We start from the raw sequence: 22,140 nt of genomic DNA, 5'->3' as shown, positions 1-22,140 counted from the left end.
CGGTTTTAGGGTTTGATCATTATGTTCTTAGATTAATCAGTATACCTTTGTTTGTAGGGTTGAAACCGGACCACCAAAGAGAACGGATGAACCTCGAGCTGGCTGTCGTCGGATGCGAGCTGAACGGGACGGGATGCGTCTGCTTCCTATCGGGTTTGCAAGCGGCTGATCGGGATTGCAAGCTGGTTGATCGGGAACACGAGCTGGCTGTGATGCGAACGGAAGCTGAGTTCGTCTAGGATCAGGAACACCTTAGGGATGGAGCTGATCGGTTAGTGACGAGCTGGAACGCGAGCTATGACGAATTAGGGTTCGTCGGGATTAGGTTAAAGTCGCCGGCTAGGTTAGGTTTAAGGGATTGGCGATTTTAGCTTAGATTGCAGAGAACAATCGTGCTGATAACGTGTTGTAAAAGAATGGGAATTCTATATATTTCATTAATGAAAAAGACATCATTTATATAAGGTTTACAAGATAGAGATAAAAGGAAAGAGTACAAATCCTAATCCAACTAGATTTAGGATAACTACTAAATACATAAATGGAAAGATTACATATACAAGGAAAAGGAAATAGGGTTTCATTTTCTCTAAACCTTGTGGCCGCATCTCTCTCTCCTCTAAGGCATGCGGCCGCCTCTCTCTCCTCTTTCTAGGGTTTCGGCTATGTCTCTTTTTTCTAGGGTTTGGACCGATTATGGACTGGATCGGTTATGGACATTCATCACTTGATTTATAACAATGTATTCATTGTCAATAGTTTTGGTGGGTTCAAATTACGTATTTCTGTTACTTTTTTCTTTCTTTGTCAAACAGATGTGTACATCTCCGTTACTTTTAAAGTTAACTCTATAATATACCATCATCATATTGTTCCACGAACATGTGATTTTCAGATTAAAAAAACATTAAACATCAGAAAACGTATAACAATCTTATTTATTAAAACAGAAGTCATAATTTTTTTTTATATGTGATTTTTTATTTGAATTATTTCTTAAAAACAATATTAAATTTTACATATTTTAGTTAGAATATCTTTCAATATTTTACTCTTTTTTTTGAAATGCAATTCAATATCTTTTTCTAAAAAACATATGATAAAATCTTTGAAAAAGTCCGAAATTAATATTTTAAATTATAATTATCATAAAATATGATTAGTTTTGATGTAAACGAAAATTAAAATTATGTAAAAAATAATTAAATTCAATGATAATAACAATTTAAATTGATTATCTAAAAAATACATTTACAAAAATATTGTTAGAAAGAAATATTCATTTATCTTTCAAATATAAAATAAAAATATTATAATTAAATAATAAAAATGATAAATAAAAACCATAAATTTATGACAAATAAGTTATACTATACTAAAATTTTTGCTTAAACTTATACAATCAACATGAATAAATAATACCATATACAATTAAAAAAAAAAAAAACATTCTTGAATATTTTTTGAACAAATAGTTATTTTTAAATTTAATTCACGAAAAAACTGATATCCACACGGTTGTAGTTATTGTTATTGGAACAAAACTAGTCATGGGTTGCAACTTTACAAGGTAAGAGACTGAGCTCAACATTTTAAAATATATTATTTTCTATTAGCTTCTTCTATATTCCTCTGTACATAATCCATCTCCTCTAAGACCTTGAGAGGTAAAATAGGTTAATTAACCCTAAAAAAAAAACCTTAACTCTATATTCATAATTTTAATATTAGGACAAAACAAAGTCAGTAAAAGGTAAAACCCTAAGATGGTATCCTTTTGGGGCAGAAACTCTTGGAAACACCATAAGTTTTTCTCCTCCCTTCTCCTCCCATCTGCACAAAAATCAGAACATTAAGATCGCAAATCAAATCATCAATCACAACAACAACAAACAAATCAGATATTTACACACCAAAGAAACATGGATTGAGAACATACTTGTATTTTGTAACAAAGTAGTGAATGAAGCTGGAGACTTCAGAAATTCCTAGTTCCTTTCCAGGGCAATGCCTTGCTCCACCTCCAAAGAGTAAGAAAAAACTATTTGTTTCCAAATTCTTTTCCTGCGTATTTAAATAGCCAAAGAAGCCCTCTCTGTGAGCCAAATGTTTTCAAACAGTAAAACAAAAGAGGAGAAAAAACCAACAGGGTATTGCAATACTAACCATCCATCTCCATGGGTTAAAGATCATAGGATCTTCATAAAGAGATGTATCATAGTTGATCTCTCTTGTGTATACGTAAATTCTCCAACCTTTTGGGATTGAATACCCTGTAATTATTTATAAAACACACATATTAATACAGATACAATCATTTTTATTAAAAATGTAAAATAAAAATAAATAGCTTGATCTTTTCCTGTCAAAGTAATTGGAAAAAAAAAACATGGAGAGTCACGGGAGATGATTGCTTCGCTGGATTGGTTGGTTTAAATGTGTAACTAATTGATATAATATAAGGTCCACATGCCCAATTTTTATTCTCTCTTTTAAATCACACACATACCCAAAAAAGGAAACTAATAATGATAAAAGGTCCTTTAGATTTAATTTTGATAATCCAAATTACAATTGTATACGGACAATTCTCTCAAATAGTCATTTTAAATTCTTATCACAAAAAAATCTTTAAAAAAATGACAAAAATAAATTTTTTTATTTTGAAATTTTTAACATTTATTTTTTGTTTTTTTTTAAATTTGAAAACCTATCCCAAAACTCCGCTACTTGATTCTGAACCCTAAATCTAGATTAATTAAAAATACATTTATACAATTTAATAAAACTTATTTTGATTATTTTAAACTATTTTTGTGACAAACTTAGAAAGTGATATCCTATAAAAAAATTCATTGTTATATTACCGTTGAGTTCCAAGTCGTGAGTAGTTTTTCTCAGGACACCATTAACTACCGTTGCCAATCTTGATGTCTCAAAGATCACCTATTAAGATATGGTCCAAAAAATATAAAATCACAATGTCCAAATCAAGAATAGTAAATATTAATAATTTAATTTGTGTACGAAAATACTCACAGCTCGTGTGAATTTCATCGATTTTATATCGTCGAGATTGAGCGGTTCATCAGGTCGTTTTCTATCTCTTATAGCCAAATGTTCTCTCTGCAACCCAAAACCAAGAATCAATAACCGAACCAGATAAAACCGTAGAAACCCTATAACCGGTTTAGCATTTCTTGCAAACATACTCTGAGTTCTTCAAGAGCTTTAGGATGATCATGGAGATACTTAAGAGCCATCATGGAAGTTGTAGAGACAGTCTCATAACCCGAATACAAGATCGTTACCACTTGATCTCTTATCTCTTTATCAGATAGCAAGTATCGGTTATCTTCCTTCTTTATCAAGTAACCCAACATGTCTGTGAAAGTTTCTCCCGACTCTCTTCGTTCTTGCATCAGCTTTGTCAATAACCTATCAATATTGTTTCTTGCCTAAAAAGCAACAAGAAAAATGTTTCATTTTTTCTCCTTTGTATGTTTTTAGATGTCGAGCGAGATTCTGAGTAACTTACTTGGATTCCGCTTCGGTAATTTGTCCCCGGGAGATCGATTGGGACAGAAAGAGCTCCTACAACAAGCTTGAAGAACTCTGTTCTATATTCTTCAACCTCTGGTTTTGTCAAAGTTTCTGCTATCTGTAACAACGATGATAAAAATGCCATCTGCACAACAACAACAAAAATGAGTAAACAATAATTTCATTGTTTCACGTATTAAAAAATAACAAATTTCTTGATATATTAAAAATCAATGTTCAAGAAATCTTTAATCAGTAATTAGGCGATTTATATGAGACTATTGTTTAGTAGGGCGTAGCCTAAACCAACTTTTTGATAAGTCGTCTTAAATATCGTTTTGTTTATGACCAATTTGCCACATAGGCGCAACCAGTTTTTAGAACATTGATAAAAACATTTGAAGGAACAGAGCAGATATTCAGTTTCAATGTCTAAACACAAAGAAAGACGGAGAAATGAAGGCAAGGACGTACATGTTTGGTCTTTTCTTGAATATCAACGGTCTCAAGCTCATCCCAACCACAAAGATAGCTTCTCATGAAGTCATCAATCTTAGGCAAGAGATGATCATTCATCATAGCTGGGCTTATTAGAGAGAGCAATGAGCCTCTCATGAGCCGGTGGTTCGGACCATGAACCGCCGCGATGTTGCATGTCCCAAGGATATCAATCATAGATTGTGGGTAACCAGCGACTAGCCCTTTTGATTCGTTCATCAGAATGTATCTGTTGAGTTCTGCGTCCATTGAGACTATTGTTGGGCAGCCAAGAATGTGAGATTTGAAGAAACTCCCATATCTTGATTTGATCCAAAAAAAAAGAAAAAAATATTAGGCCGAGCCAAGAACCAAATGACTCATGAGCAGAGTTTGCTAATAAAATAAAAACTTAAGGTACCTTAGTCTCTGGTTCTTCATGAAATCTGGTCCTTGTTTGAGAAACTCGGTGGTTTCACCAAAAAACTGGCCAGCCCATGGTTCCAGGAGGGAGACCTTTCTTGGAATATCGCATCTGGCTCCATCGGAGAAGAGCAGAACAGATGCATACAATGATTAGAAGAAGACCTAAAATCACCATCATTATACCCATCTTCTCTTATTTTTTTCTTCTGTTTCGAACAGAACCAGTGATAGATAGAGAGAAAGAGAGAGAGAGAGATGATTAAGGTTCTCTGATTTGGGTCTAAATGGTTCTGTGTGGCATTGTTTATATAGGCACCTAAGGCACCACTATGTTAAGAGAGAGAGACTAGATAGATTTACATTTAGGGTTTGATTGAAAGTCACTTTTAGAGTAAATGTTTCAGTGGAAAAATTAGTTACTCTTAGTTACTCTAAAATATTATCAATCAAGCGAAAACATTTTCTTTTCCTTTGCTTCCAATTACTGTAAGAAAAAAATGCCCACACATATTTACTCTAGGATTTCCATGAGTAAAGTCATTTACTCCCCTTTTACATTTCCACTCTATTTCATTTTTTTTATTTCCCTCTCATTTACTCTAATATTACCAATCATAACCTTATAGTATTTACATTGCATCAGTTTTGTTTTAATCATGTTTTCAAAGACGAGGTTATTTCTTGAAAAGGTCATTTTCGTTTCTGCAAAAAGGTTTTCTAAACTGAAATTCAAAAGGTAATAACTAAAAATTTAAGTCACTATTAAGATTAGGGAAAAGGGATGCAGAGCACTACTCTTGCCGTTTCGCAATTGACATATTCCAGGTGGATTAAAAATAATAAAATATACTCTTATTTAATATAATTTATTTAAATTAAAATGAATTAAATAAATATATATTGATTAGTTAAAAAGAATATTATGTATAAAAAATTATATTAGAAATGTAAAATAATACATTTATAAACACAAGGAAAAATGTTATAATGACATTTTCTAAAAAAGAAGAGATAGAATGGGAGTATAACTTCAGGATCTCAGACATGAATGCTTGTTTGGTAGTGCGTGGGGGAAGATTCTTCTTTTCAGGTAATTAAGTTTATTACTTTGTTGCATCATTATGGGTTTTGTAACTTTTGTTATAAACAAAAACATTAATGATTTCTATATAATTGGGATGAAAGAAAGGTATAGGTATTATGTACCTTCAGTTCGCATACCTCAGTAAGTTTAGATAGTGTTTATATATGTAAAATTACTATCAAAACTAAGGTATAGTTGATATCTTACCTTATTTTCTCACCAAACTCAGAATTAACCTTTGTTATTGAAGTTGACACTATGATAGTGTAAAATCATTTAAAGTTTTATTTTACACACCAGCTTCAGTATATGTTCTAGCATTTTGCAACCAAAGTCAAATACATTCATTAGTCATGTCACTATATTAAAGCGATTTCGTGTGAAAATTACAAACATACAAGGGCCTTTGATTTGATAAAAAAATATTCCTTTGATGTAATTATTTTTTCTCCTGATTATCATTTTCACTTTTTATATGCTTTTTTATTATTAATATGAGGTATTCCAAATTTTAGAAGATTTTAGATTTATCTTCAAAGCGATTTGTAATCCACAAATGAATTTTTTCTTCAGACAGCCAAATGAACGTTACAATGAATTCATATCCGCGTGGTCACGGAATGAAATGTAGTGGGATATCTTCGAATTCAGATTATTTAACAACTCAAAGCTCGCTTGCCTCTAAAACCTCGTCGGTTCACTTCTTATGGGTTCTTTCCACTTATTCAAGTGTTCGCGTTGTCGATTGATTGCTGGTCGTGTAAATAAACTAGAATGACTCATAATACTACAGAAGGAAGATATGTGTCGGTTGATTTGTTAGTTTTCAGAATATATTTACGTAGGGAAATGAAATTATTGCACAAGAGTACAAGAAAAGTGAGACTTCAAAACACATACGTTCAATTTAAAAGGGATGCGTCAAGTTGAGCACCTTTCCGTTTTTTTCCTGGTCGTCCATCTTATCATTATATCAATAATGTTTATATTCTAGTCAGGCCTTTCATCGTTTCACTATTCTAGTCAGTTTTAACCAATGTTTTTAAATCCGAGTACTGAACCGGACGATTTACCGGGTTACTAGGTCACTAGGTCGACCGTGAATAAATAGCGGATTAATAAATAAATAAATTTTATTATAATATAATATGTTAGATATGAAAATAAATATATAAAAACTAAAGTTTAATATTTTCTAAATGTTTTTTAAAACATAAAATAATAGTTTGGATATGTAGTCTTTAGAAAGTCTTTAGAAAATAGTTAACTTTAGATTTTATATTTATATTTTTATTTGACATACAAAATATTAAAAAAGATTTTAGACTATTTAAAAAATTTTGTAACAAAGTAAGAGTTATGACATCTAAAAAAAATCAAGATATAAAATTCATAAATATTTAAATGTCTAAAGTAAATAATAAATTAAACTTCAAATTCTTGTAATAAATTGTCAATAACGGAAAAAACTAACATCAAATCACATCAACTAATTTTGCTTATCTCTACCATCGTTTACTTTATTTTCTTCAGTGGCATAGTGAAATCTTCATCAAAATCTAAAAATCACAAATGTAAACTGAAAAGGAAAAACATCTTTTTTTTGTCAACACCGAACTTCTTAACTGAAAACTTAGAATATAAAACATAATCTAAAAACTAAAAAAAATAAAAATTATTTATTGGTTCAATCGGTGATTCAACCGGTATCGGGTTCCGGGTTTTAGTGGGTTTTTGCGGGTTTATACGGGTTTTTAAATATTGGATTTTTCACAAAATCCAAACCGGATTTTTTCTGGATCACCGGGTTTACCGGTTCAACTACGGGTTCGGATCAGATTTCAAAACACTGGCTGTTACCTTTGCCAGGATCATTGCACCAATTTTAAAACTTGTTAGGAAATTTAGCAATCAAAATTAGAATACATGTCCAAGTGTTTTAAGTCCTTGATATATTGTGAAGAAAATTTTAAAGAGTGACATGACCCATACATTCATAAATGCAAATGAATGTTGATGTGACAAAAACGATGTCTATCGTGTGCACTATGGTAGCTAGAATAGAACTCATGTACGTGTACATCGATTGAGACCAGAGGAGGAATGCCCATCCACACGCGCAGATCAAAAAGTAGTATGCTTTTATCTGCACATCACTGAGAATTGAAGTAGCAAATTAATAGAATATATCAATTCTTCTTATCAAAAACTCGATTTATTATTATGGAGCCATTAACTAAAAGCTGCACTGTAGTACAGTACATTGAAAATTTCCCAGTTGCACGAGGGCCTCTTTTTGTCCTCTTGTGTTCCCATCCCTTTCTTTCTCTCTCTCTCTCAAATAATTTTCCATTTTCATTATTGCAAAATCTGGTGTTGATTGGTTGGTCTTTTTGGTTGTGTTCGTGTGGTTCATGCATGTGTGCAATATAAACTACTCCAGTTTACTAGCGGCTGATAAAAGTTTAATTATTAATACATTTATAAATCCATGAAAACTCTATTCCCTATCTTATTCGACTGTATAAATTACTCTTATTGGTTGCACAAAAGAAAAATTACTCTTATTGGTACAGAACTTCATGTGAAGTTATCAGAGATGAAAGTTTACAGTTCACGATTTAATATGCTTGAAGTGTTTCCACCAAAATAGTAGTATCTAAATAGCATGTTATTCTTGAACCTTACGTTGATTCATTCTCCCTATAATATATGGATTTGTGTTTCAAGTTGTCAACGAAGTATACTGTTATGAAAAAAAGTATACTGTTATGAATGAACACAGATCAATTCGAAGAAAACATAGAATTTAACAGGAAAAACGTATTGAGATAAATATGTGTTATAGAATTTGTATATTATTATGTAAATGAATAAATTTACATTTTATAAGAATTTTAAAATCTTATTTTTTAGTTTATGAATACATATTTATTTTATAATTTTAATTTTTTTCTAGTTTTAAAAGATGTATCACCCCGCATCCCGAAGATATCAATTTTGATAGCGAATTCGTTTTCTTTTAGGTCTACGATGGCCATATTCGTGCACAAAATTAATAAGGAATGCTGGTGTTTAAGAAAAAAAAAGAGGCATATAGTTGTATAATAAATGTAAACAATAAATATGAGAAAACAAGCTAAACATCTTTTCAATTTGCGCAGACTTGAGACTCGCAATTTCGACTTCCAACCTGCAGAATAATAAAATGCATTTTTTTGTCAGAACTATCTATTTGCACTGTGTTAAAAAACTTCACACTAATAAACTATCAAATGTGCACTGAGATCACATTTCTGTAATGCACATTTGACAGTTTAACAATTGAGCGAAAGAATAGAAAATTTATTAAACAATAAGTTTCAATGTTTATGATTTTGCAAACTAGAATATCGTTTTGAAAACACTGTGACAGTTATATCGATTTATTTTGGACAAATTAAATACTGGTCGAAGAACAGGCTAATATTGTTTGTGGTTATAAGTACTGCTTAAGATCAGACTTGTTTTGGCATTAATATTTTACATTTAGAATTTAAGATTTAGTTGGTAACTTTTTAAAATTTCTTAACAAAAAAAACTTTTTAAAATTATACGGGTTGACGATCTATTTCCTCCTGAGAAGTATCATATATCACTAGATACACACAGATTTTTGACCCAGTTTTATTTCCCCATAAAATAGAAGTTCAAATCTTATATCCCCCAATTAGAAATATCGAACTCTTTTTCTCCATACCGTGTAAGTTAAACACCGAAATACACATAGGTTTGGATTAACGCCGGTTTACTGTTTATCATTAAATCGTAATCTATTGTTGCCCAACAAAAACCGCGATTTAACCGAAAATATCCATTTAAGATCCGATTAAAACCTGATTAAAACCCGATTATAACCCAATTGTTACTGGTTTAACCCGAATACAGAAACCCCCAAATCCCCAGTGTTCTTCATCGACAAACAAACCCTAGAAAGCTTTACCGACCGATTTCAGTTGATTACAAGTAGAAACAATGGAGACGGTCGGTGAAAACACGATTCCTTCACTTAGGGATGAATCAAACGACGAAGAAGAGATGGAGAGACACGCTTTCCGGGTTGAAAAAGATGTAGCTGCATTCATCAACGAACCTCCCATCCGGCATAACATCTATCCCGATAGCGAGACTGATAGTGATACGAATGAGGAGAAAGATGGTGATGAGAAACAAATGAAACGACAGAGGAAAAGAGAGCGTTAACGAATTAGAAGAGGTGATGAGAATCTCTTCGAGGGTCAAGTATTCTTCAATTGAGTTGCATTCAAATAGGCGGTATTGGACTACGCTCTGAAGACTGGTCACAATATTAAGCAATATAGGTATGACAAAACCAAACTTGGTTTTAGTTGTGCTGGTCGAAATGTAGATTCACATTGTCAGTGGCGTGTTTATTGCTCGAGTAAAGGAGAACCAGAGAGATGGTATGTTAAAGTGTACAAAAATGAACACAGCTGTGTTCCAAATGGAGAATGTGGGATGCTTAAGGTCTCTGTGATAGCTAGGTTATTTGTTGATAAGATAAGAGAAGAACCAGAATATTTCATGCCAATGAAGATAGAAGAATTGATCAAGGAGAGGTGGAAGATCACGGTTTCTAGAGCACAATATCAAGCTGCCCGAAATAAAGCAATGAGGTGGATTGAGAAGGAGTATGATACTCAGTTTGGTCGAATCCGAGACTATGCTGCCGAGATTCTCGAGTCAAATATCAACTCTTTGGTGGAAGTCGAGACCAAAAGAAATGAGGAAGGAAAAGATGTGTTTGACCGTTTCTATGTGTGTTTCGATGTCCTTAGGAGATCATGGAAAGCTACTTGTAGACCTCTTATTGGGATGGATGGCACATTCTTAAGAGGGAAAACTAAAGGACAATTGTTAGTGGCTCTTGGTCGAGATGCGGATAATTCAATCTACCCCATTGCTTAGGCAGTTGTTCAAGTGGAAAACACTCCAAATTGGGTGTGGTTTGTGAAGCATATCAAGACAGACTTGGGTTTAGGAGATGGTGATGGATATATTATGGTCTCTGATCGTCGGAAGGTAAGCTTAATGATTGTCATGTAATTTTTTCTAAAAATAAAATTTTCTTATGTTTGTGTGTGGTCGGTTTCAGGGACTGATCAATGCAGTTCAGTTGGAGCTTCCGAAGATGGAGCATATAATGTGTGTTAGACACATTTATGGAAACGTGAAAGCTAAACATGGAAAGAAGAGTGACATGAAGCCATATATTTGGCAACTTGCTTGGAGCTACAATGAGGCGGAGTACAAGGAGAATCTTGATAGGCTGTTCAACTACGACTCAGAGGTGTATGCAGATGTGATGAAGACTAATCCAATGACTTGGGTTAGAGCTTTCTTCAAGTTGGAGAATTATTGTGAGGACGTTGAGAACAACTCAACCGAATCTTTCAACGCCTCCATTGTTTGTGCCCGCGAAAAGCCAATGGTACCGATGTTGGATACCATTGCACGTCTTGCAATGATGCGTATCACTTCTAGATATTTGATTGCTCAAGACCACAAGAGCATATGCACACCTTACGTGGTTGATATACTCGCTTTGGAGCACAAAAAAGCATCACAGTGTACTGTTTATAGAAGCAAAAATGGTATGTGGTTGGTGAATGCTGACTCATGTTATTACCGTGTCAATTTGGAGACGCGAACATGCACGTGTATGAAGTGGGATATCACTGGGATCTCTTGTGAACATGGATATGGTGTCATCTTGGATAGGAAACTAGAGGCCGAGGATTTTGTGTGTCACTGGTTTCGGACGACAGTGTGGAGGAGGACATACGAAGAGGGCATAACACCATTGAGAGGAGCACGATTTTGGCCAACTTCTTCAGCCCCTGAAGTGCATCCAGCTCCTGAGCCATACCAGCCTGGTCGCAAAAAGAAGAAAGACAACAAAAGGAAAAAGGGCAAAAATGAGTCCCCTGTGAAGAAGGCGTTGAAGCGCATTATGCATTGTGGACTTTGTGGTGCGCCTAACCACAATATTCGTTTTCATAAGGAGGGACCCCATAAGAAGGTATGATTCATTTTTCCTATCCTCTATATGGTTCTCCTTTCATAACTTACATAAGACTTTTTTTTTAATCTTTATAGGCTCCACAAGCTGAACCATCTCAAATCTTTGCCAGTCAAGGTGAATCCTCCCAAGCTTGATGACATTTATCGGTAGCTAGAGTAGGAGAGGAAGAGCAAGAAGTATTTTTTGGGTTGTGTCTTCTCTATTTTTCGGCTTATTTTGTTGTTGTCATCTTCATGTATAATGAACAAGAATCTTTCTACTTATTTTGGTGTTTTTTTTCCTTATGTATGGACATGAATCGATCATGTAGGTTATAACCATGAATTTTTCGGATTTGTTTGTGTTGTCATCATGTTTTGGTATCATTCTCATGTATGAAAATACCAAAAATTTCATTAAACAACATAAAAAGTCAAGTACAAGAACATACTACTTCATAGCATTAAACAACATTTATCGAAATGAAATCCATCACACAAGCTTAATGATGACAAACCCAACAATACAAGCTATTACAACACCAACACACATCTTCTTCGTGCTCCATTTCGCTTCCATTAACACTTCATCTATCTTGTCAAAAAGCTCTTTCTCTAGCTTCATTTCCATCTTCTCAAATACTTTCTTCTCACTTTCTCCTCGTTCCATCATAAATTCTTTCACCAATTCTTTTCAAGATTACTCATTTTGTTCTTCAAAACATTAATCTCTTCTAACAATGCCTCATCCACCCACTTGAAGAAATGATTATCATTCTCAAGCTAAAATCGATCAAGTTAGAATCTGAGTTATTGCACAATCAAATCAATAAGAGTAAGCATTACCTTCTTTGAAGCAACATAAGAACACCTATGGTAACGACGATACGGATTATTTTCTGATCTTGACATCAAAGTCGATATTTCATATCCACCAACAATGTTTTGGGACACCCACGACCCTTATCCTTGAACGCACCATTGACGACCTACTTGAAGCTCCAGAAACATCACTCATCTTTCAATTTCTCTTATCTCTCCCACAAATCAATTTTCCCAATTCGATTTTGTTAGGGTTCGTTACTGTCAGTGGTTTAGGAATCGGGGTTTTTAAAGACTAGGGTCGGGTGAAGATCGGTTTTTCAAGTGGGATTGGTTATGTTTAAAATGGGTTTATTTTGGTTCCATACTAGTTCACCCTAGTAAACCATTAAATTCGACGGTACGGGGAAAAAGAGTTCGATCTTTCTAATTGGGGGGATATAGGATTCAAACTTCTATTTTGTGGGGAAATAGAACGTGGTTAAAAGTCTGTGTGTATCTAATGATATATGATACTTCTCAGGGGGAAATAGATCATCAACCCAAATTATACGCTAAACACTTTTTATCTCTTTGTTTTTATAATGACATTTTCGTTTTTTTTTCGTTTTACAGAAAATGTTACTAAACATGTTTTTATACAGTTATGATGTTTTTGGCATTCTTGTCTCAGATCATTGTCAGTAACATTTTTCGTAAGGGGAGAAATAAAAATTGTTACTTTAAAAATAGTGATCAAAATGTTTAATTCCTAATTTCAACCATTTATAAAGGAAATCTTAAACTCTAACTGTAAAACATTAATGCCAAATACACGTTTACTGATGTACTTTTATCAAGAACGATATTTAGATATTAGTTTTACATAGGACCAAAAATATCAGAATACTTAATATCAAACATATAGTAAAACATATAACACCACACTAACATCAATGTTACACTTTGACAATCTATACTAATAAATTTGACTAAAAGGCTCCATAATGCGTCACTTCAGTGAAGGCTATTCCAAAATGTGATACGTAACATTTTTTCCTCACTCTTTGTTTTTGAAAAATGAGTTGTCTACTTACGAAATCCTCATGTTGCATCTGATTTATTTGTTTGGGTCAATCATTATTTCAAAATCTCGGCCCGGAAATCTTTCTTCTTCGATCATGTATGATCGGAACAAATTAGCCAACAAGACTGTTGGTTTACATAACGCATTCCCCCTGAATTCAGTCAGCCACTATAATGATTTCATTAATGTCGTTTTCATCACTACCTCCACTCTCTCGCATTCATCAGCTCACTCACACCGTCATGGAAACGTCTGAAAACTACACCTATAACTATAAATACCATTGTTGGATTCACTACAAATCACAAATCCCATCAAATCATTTCACATTCTCTCTTCTTATCAAAAAAGAAAAATTTCACATCCTCTTTCTGCAGTTCAGCTATATTCAATGGCCACAATAACCTACTTCTAACTTAATTGAAAGCCGAACCTTATCCAAAACTAGTCAAGGTGTGATTTCTCTTGTTGAGAAGGCTTGGAATGCAAAGAAAGAAGGTGAACTTATGGGTGTCGACATACTCTTGGTAGATGAAAGGTAAACACAAAGAAGGTGAGATGGTTGATAATTTCACGAGGCTCTCTCGTTACTCACGGATCATAGACCATTGACCATAGCAAGTATGAAGTATCACATGCAATAACATCAACCCCATAAAAATATTTCCATAACACGACTTCCCAAATATCACAATATAATATTCACTCTCAAAATGAGGGCACAACACCAAAAAAAAACACAATCACACGGAATTGCTCAAAACATATTTACAATGAAGGTTAAATTATGTGCCTCTAAACACACACTACTTCCGTAACAGTATTAAGCAACAAATAAAAAATTACAATAAAAAACTGTGCCCACAAAAAATAACATAACATGTGACACCACTTACGTTTCAACTATGTGCATATAAATTAAGAACCGAAAACCGAATTGAAGCCAACAAAAAAACAAAACATGTGACACCACTTACGTTTCAACTATGTGTGCATATAAATTAAGAACCGAAAACCGAATTGAAGCCAACAAAAAAACAAAACATGTGACACCACTTACGTTTCAACTATGTGTGCATATAAATTAAGAACCGAAAACCGAATTGAAGCCAACAAAAAAATAATAATCCAAAACTAAACAAAAATTCACAAACAATCGAACGGTTTATATATTTTTGAAGCTGAAAAATCAAAATTGTATCATAAAACCAAATAAAAACTTAAAATAGTAATTCTATTTAGTAATAAAATTACCAAAAAAATAAAATATTATTTATAAACCAAATACCCTAAAATATTAAGTAAAAAAACATGTGCAACAAATAAATACAATAAAATATTTGCAAACAAAAAAATAACAAAACATGCGCTATCACGATGGTTTCAACTATGCCTCAGCATATTAATTAAGAAGAAAAAGCCGAATCGAAGCCGACAAAAAGAATGAATTTGAAACTGAACAAATTTCACAAATAACCGAGCGGTTCATATATTTCTGAAACTGAAAAAACTAAAACCGTATTAGACCCATATATTATATTTAGTTTTAAAATTACCAAAAAATAATGTAACTAAAATATGAAATACCCGTATATTTATTTATCCAAAATATTTAAAATTATTTGAGTTACCCGAAATAACAGAATTATCCAAATAGTTTTTGTTTCAATATTAAAATTTATCTGGATTATCTGATATTAAATCTCAAAACTGAAAAGATCTAATTTTTACGCGAATTATCCAAAATTAACCAAAAATCAGAACCGAATTGGAACCAAAAGTTTATTGGATATTAGTTGGTTCTTACGACCGGTAGCCAAACTAAACCAAAGAGCAAAATAACCAAACCAAAACTAAAAAAAGTTTCATAAATAATAGAATGAGTCATATATTTCTAGAACAAAAAAAACAAAAAATCGAGAAAAACAAACAAGAACTAAAACAAAAACTGAATATACATGCATAGTTTCAACTGATTGGGACCAATTCAACATATATCTAAAAAGATAAAATTTATACATAATGATAAATAGTATATACAGTAGAAGCTTTAAAAAAATAAACAACAAATTTATAAAATAATTAAACCAATAAGTATATACAAATAAAACTTATGTTTAACCAAATATATTACATTCCGCGCGAAGCGTGGAAATACCGCTAGTTAACAAATAAAATATCCTATTTAGATATTTTGATTTAACGTAAAAAAATATCGAGAAATTGATGTAACTTAATATTAACACGCACAAAATTTAAAGTATTCGTAGAGTTTCGGAAGAAATAAAGTGCAAAAACATTCCGGTTCTATAAAATTAGTATATCAAGTCACAAGACAAACTTAGTATATTCCAGTATTCTCCACTTTTTTATAAATCTCTAAATTAATACTTAGCGAAGAAACTTAGTAAATAGCTAAATGCTCGTTTGATTTGGTTGTAAACCAAATAAAAACAAGAAATTGAATAGAATCAGAAAAGGGAAGGAGAATGGGACATGAATTAAGTAATTTAAAGAATGTTAGTTGGTTTGTCTGGAAGTACTCGTCGCCTTCCGGTGAGAATAAGAATTTTGATATATTTATTTATTGAAAGCATATTATTATATGTGTATGTATGCATGTATAAGTTTGATGATTGAGCGCACGTGTGGCTACTGGTATCCACGTACCCATGTCTTTATGCACTGAAGTTGACCACAATGTCTCCTCTCTCTGTCACCCTTATCCTTCACGGACTTTCTTCTAGTCTTTACTGGTCACTCTGGTTTAGTTAGTCCACGAGATTAAACCGGACTAAGGTTTCATTTTCTTTATTTCTTTATTTCTTTCTTGGGCTGCTTTACTTTTTCATATTACAAGTAAAAATAAACAAAACCATCCAAATTCAAATCCACATATTATATTATTAAAAAGCTAAATAATATATCGACAATATACAAAGGCATAAGTTTTTTTTTTGGTAAAAAAGACAAGTTTTTTTACAGTAGAATGTGGAAAAACATGCATTTGTACATGAAAGTTAAACCTCATTATATAGTGGTATGGCATACATGTAAATACTTGGAAAAAGAGTAATCAGTAATGAAACTGAATTCTAATGTCGAACCGAAATGCGCAAGGTTCAATAAATGCATTGTTTAGCCTTTTTTGAACAAAATGTCGAAAAGTCAAAAATAGAAGTTTCAATTCATATTTGCAACTCCATTCTATTTCACTTTTTTTCATCCTTCTGTACACTACCAGTCTACCACACTAGTAGTGAGTAGCCCATTGCCTATTTTGATTTGCAATATATCAGATTTGTTTTCGAAGTACTAAGCCTAGATTCCACGTTATCCCATGTGAATCTCAATTGAACTTGGATTTAGATTTTTGTTAATAAACATACTGTCTCTTCTCCTCAAAATCTAATGTTTAGATCACCTAGCCAGTTTCTATCGGTTTTTTTTTCTTAAATGGTACTCCTTCCGTTTCATAATATAAGTAGTTTTGGCTAAAAGCACACAGATTAAAAAAATTATTATGTTTTTAGTATTTTATAATAAATAAGTTATATATAATTTAACCAATAAAAAAATATATCTATTTAATTTGATTGGTCACACTGTATTCAATAAATGTAAAAATTACCTAGAAATACGAAAATTACTTACATTTTGAAACAAAAACATTTTCTTAAAACTACTTACAATATGAAACGGAAGAAGTAGTAAATTAGTCAGAGAAATATATTAATTCTGTCGTACTAAAAAATAAATAAAACACCGTGTTTTCAAATCTTAAATAAAATATGAAAATTCATCTCCGTGTATTGACATGTCAGCTTTTTTTTTGTTTGTATCCAAAATTGCATTAGTAGCTACGAACTCGAGATTCTTGATCTGAAATAAGAATATAATATAATTAGTTTACAAAAAAATGAAATAAGAATATAAATTCACTAGGCAAGTAGGAAGAGAAGCATGTTACTGTGACATACTCTTCATGTGAAAATTATCATAATAAATTGGCTTACATGTCAAAATTTGGTATGCAATTACAAAGTCAAAATTGGACTAAATATCACAACGCTCGAGGATATTTGCAATCAGGATGACTTGACTAAGCGCATCAAAGTGGCCAGGGCGCGATGCGCAGGTGCACATGGTTTGAATGGTAAACACCAAAACATGTGGTAGAAATTAAGTAGACATATGAAGAAACATAATCACTTCCGAAGATATATAACATATTTAGTATGGTTTGATACGTAATAAGTTGGCTTAATAACTGTTGATTCGGGGAATCTACAATGTTATTTTGATGGAATATTTGTCTTTTATTTTCCTGAGATTCTTTCCCGATCTAATATTCCCTCCATATCATTTTAAGTGGTGTTTTAAGAGAAAAAATTTGTTTCATTTTAAGTGATGTTTTTAAGTTTTCATGTAAAAAGTAAATGCAATTTTATGTTTTTGACTATTTGTATTCTGCAGTATAATTTTTTATTGGTTGAATTATCTGTACTTATTGTTGTTTTTATACAAACGAGAAAGATTGAATAAAATTTTCTAATTACTTAATCGGTGTAAAAAACTTTAAAATCTACTTATTGTGATACAGAGGAATATTAAATAGTCCTCTCAAAATCTTTGACTCCCAGATCCTACGGTCAAAATCCCCAAATAGGAGGAATATTTTACGTGGCTCTAAACAAAGATTAGTAATAGTGATAAGAAGCCTTTTCAAAGGAAACAAAAGGCAAAGTTGAAGAAGACTAAAGTGGCACAACATTTCGTTGTAAGCTAAAAGTCCAAGCCTAGCGAAATGGCTAAGCACTAATCCTACAGTGTGACACATGGTTTTTTATAGTTCTGCGACTTTTATCCGAGATCTGGATTCGATCAGAGATTCGATCCAAATTCGATCCAAAAATCCGGATATTCGGAGGAGCCGAATCCGGATCCAGATAGTAAAATGTTGGATCCGTCAAAGCCGGATCCGGATCCAGATATCTTGATTTTTTAGCCCGGATATCCGGATCCGTAAATTTTATTAATAATTATTTCAGAAATAGTAATATCTATATATAAAAACTAACTTTATTTAATATATTTTTATTTTTATAATAGTATATGTAAATTTTATGTAAATTTTGTAATATTATACATATAAATAATTAAAAACATTATATATATTTTTTTATTTTTAAATTATTTTTAGTTTTAATATATTAATATTATTTTTTTATTTATTTTATGGATTCAAATCCGGATCCGGATATCCGCCGGATATTAAAATTTTTAGAAGGATATCCGACATCCGGATATCCGAGAACCTCGGATCCGGATAAAGATAGTAAAATTATGGATCCGCCGGATAACGAGAAAACTCCGGATCCGGATAAGAATAATAAAATTATGGATCCGCCGGATAAGAATCCTGATCCGGATACTTTAAAATTGTCCGGATACCTGATCTATTTCAGGCCAAGTTTTTTACACATATAATCTCTGCATCAAAATTTAATTATAATTTTTCTCAGATTTTATTTTATAAGATTGGTCTATTAAAGGAAATCAAAATATGGTGGTTTCGGCCATCCGTGTGGTGGCTGCGTTGCATGGACAGTAAAAGGCCATAACGAATCTGCGGGCTTCAGCTAAAATTATGATTTAAATATGTAATTATTTTATATATTGGTTCATTATTTATTTATACACCTTTGCTGTATAACAAGCTGGCAACAATGAAACTGTAATGGATTTTTTTCGAATGATAAAGAAATATAGCATATATTATATAAGTTTAGGATATGCTCATAAGCACACTCGTTTTGGTTTTATGTAAAAGCGTCATTGTCTCTTAGTATTATGGTCAGATATCAGATTTAGGGCTTGAAACATTTTTTAAGAAGTCTAGTAAATTTTTCTTTTTTTGTACTTTAGAGGTTTATATATATATATATATATATATATATATATATAAATTTTAAAAAAATTTAGAGTCTAAGTCTAAAGCTAATGTGTGGAAGCCCTTTGGTCAGGGTTTGACCAAAGGTTCATTAATGGTTCTACACTAGAATGTCTGAGTTTTAATTCTCGGAAAAGCCGAATGATACAGAATATTGGAGAAAAAGTTTACGAGAGATCTTCGGCATACCGCAAGGCGTACCGTCAGAAATGGATCTCGAAGGACTGTTCGGAAGATACAGTCAGACTGAAATCTTTATAAAGCAGGTAAAATTATCGGCCGTAGTATCGGTTCTGTAACTTTTTTCATAGTTTGTAATATCATAATTAACCGGTGTTAAAAAAACAGCTTTATAAGTTCAGCTACGATGAAGATTTTTTTTAAAAAAAGTCTAAAGCTAATGTTTCATCGTTCTGTGCCAAAATCTGGCCCTTCTTAATTTTTTTTTTTTTTTTGTCAACGGCCCTTCTTAATTTAACATAGAAAATTTTAAACAAAAAAAACCGACACATGTTTGTTTGATTCCACCAATAAGGAAAAATATTAAATACCCCCCCTAATTTACCAGAGAAACATTAGAACGTTCGTAACTTAATTTGATATTATTACTTTAGTTGTTAGCTCTTAATTACGAAGAAAAGAATATAAGTCATAATACTTTGATATCATATCTATGTAGGGATATATATATATATATATATATATATATATATATATATATATATATATATATAATTAATTAGACATGGATTTGATGGATGCACAAGTTCAACCAAAGTCACATGCATGACAATGTTTTGCAACTACCCAAACTTTTTTTGTCTGTTAAAAACTGCTAAGGGCTTTACGCATTACAATCGTAGATGAAGAAGCCATACATCTTATTTTTAAAGAAAAGTTATAAGAAGTTAAAAAAAACTTTTTCATCAATGTTGAAACTAAGAATAATAAAATGGAGGGAATATGAAAAAAAACCTAGTCTTTCTCAACTCTTTCTCTCAGCCGCCACAAAAGAAGTTCTCAGATCTACCTCTGGTCCGGCGTTTGTCCGGTGCCGGAGGGTTCTCTCTTCCCCTTAATCTTCTTTTTCTTTTGCCTGTTCCATTCCGACCCAAACCCTAAGACGAGATGCGTGTTGTTCTGGTTTGTCGGGGTGTCTCCGGAGACTTGTGTGGTCAAAAGGGAAACTCACGGCGTTTTTGGAGGAGCAGTGAGTCGCAGGAAGGTGGAAGCAGGATAGGTCGGCTTTTAGGGTTGAGAAGAGCTAACGAGTCAATTTTCCGTTTTAGATCTTCGGTGCTCCTCTTACGGCGACGGCGCGTGGCTCAGTGGGAGACCTCCTCCACCTTGGATCTACAGTCCGGTGTGACGGTGAGCTAAACGGAGGTGTGATGCGACGGCTGGTGAAGATGGTTCTGGTCCTCGGTTCTCGTGGTAGACGCGTCGGAGGGTTTGTTTCACCGGAGGAGTCTACCGGAGGACGAACTCTGCAGTGGGTACGCGATGGAGGTTCACATCCCAGCGCCTGATGGTGACTCCTCCCGTCTCGCCGGCAGTGAAACTTCACGCCATGGATTCACCTTTGGTACTGGTCCGGTCCACGTATGCTCGTCAAAGCCCGAATTTCAGTACGGGTTCTTTCCCAGTTCATGGCTAAGGAGCGGATTCTGAACCTCGACGGCGACGAGTTCTCACCAGATTTGCGCCTTGCGGTGATGAGATGTTGGGCCGGGCCTGTCACTCTAATCTTTAGGAGTCCAATGTCATGGGTCTATTTGTAATCTGGTTGTTAGCTTTGTTGTTGTCGAGTGTTTAGAATTGTCGTCTCGTTTGGTCTAAGTAGGGGTCAAGAGACGGTTTCTCTCGAGTCGTGAGAGGAATTCGTTTCATTGTGGTGAAAAATACATTGATGAATTGATTGGGTAGTGTAGGATCCGACTCAGTGTTCCTACGCGTTACTAGATCGCATCGGTTGTATGTTGGATTTAAAATCTCTTGAGTTTGTAATCTTGTATTCACAGTTGGTTAATGAGAAGTTGTTGTTGAGCCAAAAAAAAAAAATGTAGGGAATATGAGGTTGGAACCAACACACTGCTAGAAAATATTCTTATAGCTGAGCTTTGGGGTTGGCTCCACTATAGTTCTCTTTATAACACCCATGTGTGAAGGTCCCCATTACATTTTCTTTTGGTTGTTTCATGTCCAAGTGCTTGTCTTGGCTGTTGTTTCCTTTTCTCTATCGTCTTCAGCTTTGCTTCATTTTCAAATATTCTATATTAATAGATATGCGTGTACATTTATTTTTAGAAAGGATACGAATATATTATATCCTCACATCTCTTAGCTCTCATCCATATCAGCAATGGTTCCATCCAATGAGCAAAATAATAATCTGAAATGACGAGTAATCTTAGCTCTCATTCATAGACTTAAGCACCATCTGGTTCACCCCCTAAGGTGAATCTCTAGGTTCACCAACCAATAGGATTGTGTTATTTCATATTCGATATCTTTTAAAAAAGAAAACAAAATATTGTCAAATTATATTATTTTTTTAAAAATTAAAAGGTAAAAAAATAAAAAAAATAGTAGTAATTGCAAAAAATATTTTTAACGTCGTCAGTAAAACATTAAACCCTAAATCCTAATTCCTAAACCTTAAACCCTTGGATAAACCCTAAACTCTAGGATAAATCTTAAACTCTA

General features: G+C 32.9%; 1 long non-coding RNA gene and 1 pseudogene across 2 annotated transcripts in view; one reads left to right on the top strand and one right to left on the bottom strand.

Annotated features, from left to right (window-relative positions):
• Positions 1-101, top strand: part of LOC106326835 — an 8,440-nt gene extending 8,339 nt beyond the window's left edge. Inside the window, exon 3 of one of the 2 annotated variants that reach the window (XR_001267337.1) lies at positions 58-101. This is a non-coding gene — a long non-coding RNA (uncharacterized LOC106326835). The remainder of the gene's footprint in view (positions 1-57) is intronic. The other variant, XR_001267336.1, reaches the window with a different exon arrangement.
• Positions 102-1,507: 1,406 nt separating this feature from the next.
• On the bottom strand, positions 1,508-4,742 carry LOC106326834 (annotated as a pseudogene).
• Between the last annotated feature and the right edge of the window lie 17,398 nt (positions 4,743-22,140).

The sequence above is a fragment of the Brassica oleracea genome, chromosome C2 (genome assembly GCF_000695525.1).
Source record: "Brassica oleracea var. oleracea cultivar TO1000 chromosome C2, BOL, whole genome shotgun sequence".
Lineage (NCBI taxonomy): Eukaryota > Viridiplantae > Streptophyta > Magnoliopsida > Brassicales > Brassicaceae > Brassica > Brassica oleracea.
Note: the sequence above shows the minus strand (reverse complement) of the source record. Positions and strands in the feature narration are given on the sequence as shown.